Here is a 7,693-nt window from a genome sequence, read left to right as displayed (position 1 = left end):
CTTCTGTCTCTGGGAACGAGCTTCCTATGAGACCTTCATGCAGAGAGGCCTATAATTTGGAGCAGCTCTAGGAAATGGGACTCTCCCGCCTCAAAACATTGATACCTCTGAGACTCATAATGTGCACAGTCCTGGAACCATTCAGAAAACTGGATCCTGTCTCATCAGGATGAATGCTATCTAAAGATAGGTTCACAGAAAAATATTGGAAATGACAAAAGGCCTCTCTTTGGCAAGAGGAAACGTGCTGCACCTAAACTGGCGTGCGTGCAACCAGGAAAGGTTCCAGTGGCCAGTGGGAATATGTCTCTGCAGATTATTTGCTTTGTTTTCTGTTTGCCACTTTTCTTGGGTTCATCATGTGAGGGATGTGCTGCTGGAGGGTCCTCCAGGTCGGGCGCACAAACAGGAGGTCTCCTTGTCCTGCAGGTACAATCAGTTGAGTCTCTTGGAGAAAAGAGGGGGAGGACAGGAAAGAGATGAACGGAGCAATGTACTGCCTCATTCCTTTTTTGTCTCCCAAGCTACAGTTTTTCTTGTGGTGCAAGTGCTTTTTATCTAAACCTTCGGGAGAAAAGCAGTGTGGTTCTGTAGATTCGGAAACGTCAGTCTCACATGAAATATCTCAACAATTAATCGAAGGATTACCATGGAATTTTGTTGAGACGTTCACGGGGACTTTGGTGATGTCTGACATTTCCTCTGGTGCCACCACGAGGCTTGTTAGCATTAATATTGTGAGCATGAGGTTGTCACTGCTGCATCCCACAGCTGTAGAATCTAAAGCTCAGCCACTAAGCTCCATCAGAGCTGCTTGTTAGTTGCTGGAATCATTTAGGAAACCTCCTGCAAAATCGTTGTCAGGATTTAGGGTGGGGGTGGGGGGGTGGGGTTGGGGCGACGTGAAACCAACAATGCTGAATCAAAACCTGCTCAGGAACCCAGTCATAGGCTTTAAAGATTTAGCTTTTTCTGTAAACCGTGTAATCTCAGACTTGTTGGAAAGATTCAAAATTGCGTAGGTTGTTGAAATCAAATTCCCTCTGTAAAAATAGTGGTGCTCTGTAGGAATGCTTCTATTTAGAATCTGGTTTGGGACCAGAAGGGTTTAAACGTCGTGGAATCACTGTAGACAGAGTCGCTGCAACAGTGACCCCGGTCCCCAGTCATCTCTCTCTCTCTCTTTCTCATAAGTCAGGGGTTCCCAACCCCCCCCAACCCCCCCGCCACTGTCCTGGATGTTGTTGGAATGTATGAACGCCGTGCACACATATGCTCTAATAGCCACGTGCAAGTTGTTTTAAAACTCAACAGCTTTTGATGTTGTACTTATATTATTTCTGTCTTCAGAAATAATGAGGGCTGTTCTGAAATTGTGATGTGATATTTAACAATCCTCCACCTCACAGTGAGGATCAGCAGTCCACTCCCCCTCCAGTGTGCCTGGTCCCATCACCGGTGAAGTCAGGCGTGCTACGATATCCAGCATAATCCTTCCGCCGTCTTTCGCTCGGGGCATCTGCAACACAGCAGCTGAACTTCTGAACTTCAAGTTGGAAATTTTTGACATTTGTTAAACTCACAAAGCCCGAAACCAGAAACAGCTTCTTCAATGTCTGATAATTCCCCAGGGCAAGATCAATTCCTGGAATTACTCTTTGCTCCTCATTCAAAGGTGTAACACAGCCATGGCCGCCCCTCCGTGGTGGTGGATGCTCCCATACGGCGCGCAGAGAGACATGAATCTGCATAGATTGGACCATTTGTCTTCGCTGAGTTCTGACAGATTGCCCTGCCTTCCTCATCCCCTCCCCATCTCGTTCCGTTGCAACTCCATCCATCCCTCATATGGATCCTCCCTGCAGCAGCGCCACAGCACTTCTCATCGCTCTCATTTCAGATGTGGTTAAATAGTTGGACGATCTCAATTTTAATGACTTCTAAAAGTCTGAAATCTGCAGGATGTGGTGTGTCATCACTGCCCAGCTGTCGACGCCACTTATAATTTCTCATTACCTGTAAAAGATTCTGTAAATTCTTCATCAAGGTTACTAGAATGCAAGCCCACACACTATGCATCTCCCCCACGGGTACAGATCAGCAAGTACAGGAAACTTAACTGCTTATTTCTCCATAATACTCGCTGAACATAACTGCTGATAAGCATTTTGCCCCCTGACAGTGAGGCAAAAGCTTCTCTGTCTCCAGACTCAGAAGCAGCAGCTGATTCATCTTTCCCTGGGCTGGAGGAGATATCAAGCTGCTGCAGTGGAGGAAGCCATATCCTAACATCCCACTTCCAGCAGGGCTTCAATCCCCTCTGTCAGCTGTCAGCTCAAAATGCCTCCTGCCTGTCAGACTGGAGCTTTCAACTCAGCCGTCGTCTCTCTGCACTCAACTACGTCACAATTTCTATCTTGAGATTTTACATCACCAGAGAACATTTGTCTTCTGCACTCTAAACAATGAGAATACTGCTGATGCATTTGAAGTTTTCCTCTCAAATACTACATCCTCACAACAGCACGCAGCGTTTCTGTCTGTCACTTGGCTGTCACAAGCATTTTACATTTCAGAACTGATGGATCTGGATGTCTGGTTAGGGTTGTTATTGCTTCATTTTCACCGAGGCTTCTGTGTCAAGTCTTCCCCAGGAGCAGGTTGACTCTTTGGCCTGTGCCTGCTTACAGGCTTGGCTTGGATCGGCCCTGAGCTCACCACAGGGGCTCTTTGAGATGGACAAACTAATGAGCCCCAGAAGGCTCCACTGATATGCCCAATGGTCTTGTTAGAAAGCCAAGATGGAGGAGGTTGCGGAGGGAGAGAGGAGTTAAGGTATGGCTGCAGGGGATGGGAGTGTTGCTGGAGTCATGGGCCAATTGGGGAAACTAGAGGAGATGACTTTAGCACAGTGGTGCTTTGAGCTAAATGCTACAAAATGATGAACTTACATGCTGATGTTTGTGGAGAGTAAAGTTTACTCCAGTATGTTCACCCTGTAATCTCAGGACACGGGCATGAAAGAGATATCTGCCGTTCAAGTCTGCTTCACTTTAGGAGCTGCACTGATCGATTACATTCACGCATATAGATTATATTTCTTCACATACATTCTGCCACCATCTTAGTTTAGTGTTTAAGCATGTTAACATCTGCTAATGATGCCAATGATTAACACAAAACTTAATGGAAGGTCATATTTGGCATTTATCAGTGCACTTCAGCGATGTGTGGATCAGCTCACGCCGTCTCCAAACCTCTCATATGCATAATTCATCCATCCGCAACTCTGCTGATGGGATTATTTCCTCCAGTGGGTGTTACCCGCACCCACACCTGCATGGACATGTCACTCCCCCTGTTGGCTATTAATCTGAGGCGAGCTGTCGAGTTGGTGGGAGAGGCATTTTGAGCAGTGAGAAGAATCTGATGAGCCAACTGGTGACGCGGCTCAGTAAAGTTTCACTCTATCAATTCCCTCTAGGAGCATCAGGTGGATGGGCCACATTCTCCCGTCCTTTCATCCTCTTCTTCTCTCTCTGAACGAGGATAAATAAGAACCGCGTGACTGTTCTCTGCTTCACACCGCAATTCAAATTTGAACTGAGAAGAAACATTCTGTTGGCCATAATCACCGCAAAAATCATGCTCCGCTGTTTCCATTCCCATAAAGAATGTAGCCTCAGTCATATTTTCCCCGCTAATCTTTCTGTTTCACCACCTGCAACACATCTGCTGTTAATCAGGTGGTTACTTTCCATGAAGCAATCTGCCTGAATTTGTTGAATGTGGTTTCAAATCACCCTGAGAGGAACATTATTTCCTCCATCACATTTCATGACAACCCACCCAGCAGTTGACAGTTAATAGTAACAATATTTCTCTCAAGCCTTTTCACCCTCAGGGGACCATAAATTTCTGCACAAACTATCAGATCTTTCAAGTGTTTGATCTGATATTTCAGCCTGGACCAAAATGGTGGGCGTACTGCCACTGGCAACCACCAGGGGGACGAGAGCTCTGCTGAGGCTGGAGAGTCCAACTGCACTCTTTGGCCTTTTTTCTCTCTCGATTCAACTTCTTATGTTTGGCTTTTCATGGTCAAAAGCAGCGAATCAAAAGATGAACACTGCTAAACAGACACACCGGACGGTTCAAAGGTCCAGCGGAGGGTCCGGTGTTCTCAAATCCAGTAAAAAGCCTGCAACTGCCGCGCGATGCCTCAAAAAGCCAGTATTCAGCCGAGAGACGACTTTATCAAGATGCTGTCATCTTTATTTTTCACCTCCAGTGTGACTCAGGAGAAGATGAAAAGGGCGAGGATTCTGTGATTCCTCTTTCGTTGAATGAGTCTGAGATCCTCAGGATAGATGACCCATTAGGATCGGGTGACTAAAACAGGAACTCAATCTAATGCCTCATTTCCTCTCAGAGATGAGACAAGCTTTATGGCTTGACCTCTCCCAAAAGGACCTTATTCTTTCTGCTGTGGCCATCTCACACATCGCTGTCTCACTTAATCCGAAAAAAAATTTGAAACACATTAGCAAAGGCAAAGACCTGGAAAATCCAATTTGAAACTCATACTGTGGCTCTCGCCGACTTGATCACTCCATATGTGTGATGTCATGTGTGGTTTTAATGGACATTTATCTCTAATGGGAGCAAAGTCTTCAGGGTTTGGGGTGGTGAAAAGATGCATCAAGTTGTACTGTTTAGTGCCCGTCTAAGTAATGGAGGATAGAGAGATACAAAGTGTACATGTTCATAGTTTTTGGTCGCTCTAGCGCTCCGCTAGGTTTTGGGTTCAATGCTAATTAGCAATGTTAGCTTGTGTGTGAAGATATTCAAAGATGATGAACATGGTTAAGCATTAGCAACACACCAGCTGGTTCACAGAGACGTTTGCAGGCTCTTCCATGAACCAGGCAGCAGCGTGCTCAGGCTGCGAGTGAGCAGAGTGCTGCAAGTTCAATGTAGTGAGTAGTTGGAAGACTTGAAAAGAGTCGATTGCACTCGATTTAGCTTAAAGATATACTTCACCCTGAAAGTGTACTTTGCATTTCAAATGCTCACAGACTGTCTTGAGCTAATAAAGACATTCTTCCCTCCTGCACCACGTGCATGACTTCAGGATGCAGAGAGACGGAAGCCAGTGGTGACTGATGGATGACAACAGCTACAAAAAAACAGCTGTCAGGATCCTGGTATTGCCTCTTGTGTTCCCTTTGTTTCCCCTCCCTCGTGTGTGTGTGTGTGTGTGTGTGTGTGTGTGTGTCTGGAAGGAGGTGGACCTTCTGGACATCCTGACTGATTCCATGCACCTGCATCTCAATCACGCTACCTACAATCCTGCAGGATGAAAGCTCGGCTCCTTCAGATGGGTTAGGGTTGCCAGATCCTCTGTTCATCGTATGTGTTACCAGATTCCAGTTTGTGTGTGCCAAAACTTACCAGTCAGCTCCTCCCAGCAGACCAAGATTCCCTGCCTGAGTCAGCTCTGCCAGACTCCATGAACACTACTAAAGGTCCCGAACCTCAAACCCGGCTTGCTCTGCTCTCCCAAACTGCTCCAACACCGACAGAAACCTACTAACAGCGGAGTTCCAGAACCCTCTTTTCCATCTACAAAATAAATCCCATCATCCCTTGGACCCATATCCAGTCTGTTTGTCCCTTAAGTTGGTTCCTACTCACGTACTTTATAACAAAAACAAATCAGAGCAGCAAAGAGACTCCACAAACCCTCCGTTGTGTATCGTCAGGTATAATTCACCTCTCTAACCAACCCTGCCTTCAGCACTCCACAAGTACTTTGATTCGGACCTTAAACAAACTAACACCTCTGGCTCAGAGCTGGTTCATGGTAGCGGGTTAGTTACTTTTCTGTCTCCTACTAGGATCATCAGCTCCAACTGTGTCCAGTTCTTTGAACCAGGAACTGAAATCCTGAGTTCTTGTGCCATCATTTGCAGATGTTAGCATGTAACACGTAATCCTCGGATAGTGAACACGGTGATGGGGATCAAAGCTGCTGACAGATGGAAATAAAGCCTTTGAATTTCTTTATTTCAGTTCACAAACTTGGGAGTCTCTAACTATGGTTTTCCCTCTTCTCTCCAAAGCTTAGCAGTCAGTAAGTTCATCGGGCCCGACGTGGCGCTGGTTCTGACGCCGTCTCCAGTTGCGCTCTCCTGCAGCTCGGGGCTGACAAATCAACAAGCACTGCAAATACGATCTCAGCAGCCTGTTATTATTATTGAGGTTGTTTCTCTACTTTTTGGGCTTTTACACTGTATTTTTCTTACCCATGCGAGTAAACACAGCTGACACATATGACCACGGATACACTGGGGGATTAGTCCCTGTATGGCACCAGGGCCCCATTATGGGGGCTACGTGTCATTAATCCTCTAACATGCCCTTGATCACTTGCCCTCAGCTCTAGTCATGGGGGAGCAGGAGAATCCACCAAGGGCAAGTGTGGCCGACCCTGGGAGGAATGTGGGAGTTCACGTCTGCAGTCATTCTGAGGGAAACATCAGCCACAACGCATCCAGATCTCTCCTCTTTCCTGCTATGATGTTGAGGAACAACCCATCTCGTGGTGCTGGTGAAAACTGCTAGCTTGACATGTCAGCCCAGATCACCACCGTCACCCGGCACTGCCTCACAGTGAGGCTGCTGCTCATCTTTTTAAAGTTATCAACAGTCTTTGAAAGGTGTTGTTTCCTCAATCGCTCTCTCAGCCAAAATCTCAGTCCAAGTCTTTTACTGTTCCTGGTCGTTAAAAACAATCCTTTGTAGCTTCTGCTCACCAGCATTTCATGTAAAAGGAAAGCAAACATTCCTGAACCCTGGACAATTACTGAGGCTGAATAAGAAGAAGACCTTTGTTCAGACTGATATTTTTCACAAGACAACTGTCTGAGAAGGCTAATGAGCTGCAGTGTCAACAGACGCAGGAGAGCCGGCCAAAAAGTTTTAATTTGACACTTCCATTGTCTATCATCAAGGGGAGAAATGGTGCCTGGAACTCCTCGAGGCGTTTGGGTGACTGTTTGCTGGTGTGTTGAAGAAGGCAGGAGCAGCCAGCAACGTGAAGCAGCTTCTTCTGCTCAGTGTGCTCGAAACAAACGGGTTATTTAGAGCCTACTTCATTTGCACTTGTGGAGAAAGGGCAGAAAGGAAATGAGCACCCCTTGACAGTTCAGCGGATGTATTTAATTAGCCAATTCACTCTCTGCTTTGCTGCCTCACTGGGCACAATACTTCTTTGTATTTTTAAAAGTAATTGTCACTTGCCGCATCAGCATTCAGCAGATCCAGGCATGCAGATTGAAGCGGGGGGGGGGAGGGGGGGTAGTCCTACCGTCTCCACTAAGAGCTTGTAAAAATAGACACGCAGGCAGATATTATGCTGCTTTGCCGGTCAGAGATAAGCGATGGAGATGTTTTCCCATCTCAAGTGGGCATCACAGGCTCCAGTGGTCATCAGTGCTCCAGCCGCTTGCTTGACTCAGCTGACACACTCATTCTGATTTACAGTAATGGCTGTGTTCATGCATGCTAAAATATGTATAAATATAAAATCCTTCTCTTAGACAGCAGCAGGATGGAGTCTCCAGCCCTGCTGGTGTCCCCAATCCTTCCAAGTATTCAGCTCTCCCTCCCCTCAAAAACCAAACCTGAT

The sequence above is a fragment of the Aulostomus chinensis genome, chromosome 11 (assembly GCF_037954235.1).
Source record: "Aulostomus chinensis isolate RoL2024-O1b breed Wild chromosome 11, RoL_Achi_v1.0, whole genome shotgun sequence".
Lineage (NCBI taxonomy): Eukaryota > Metazoa > Chordata > Actinopteri > Syngnathiformes > Aulostomidae > Aulostomus > Aulostomus chinensis.
This window is presented reverse-complemented; position numbering follows the sequence as displayed.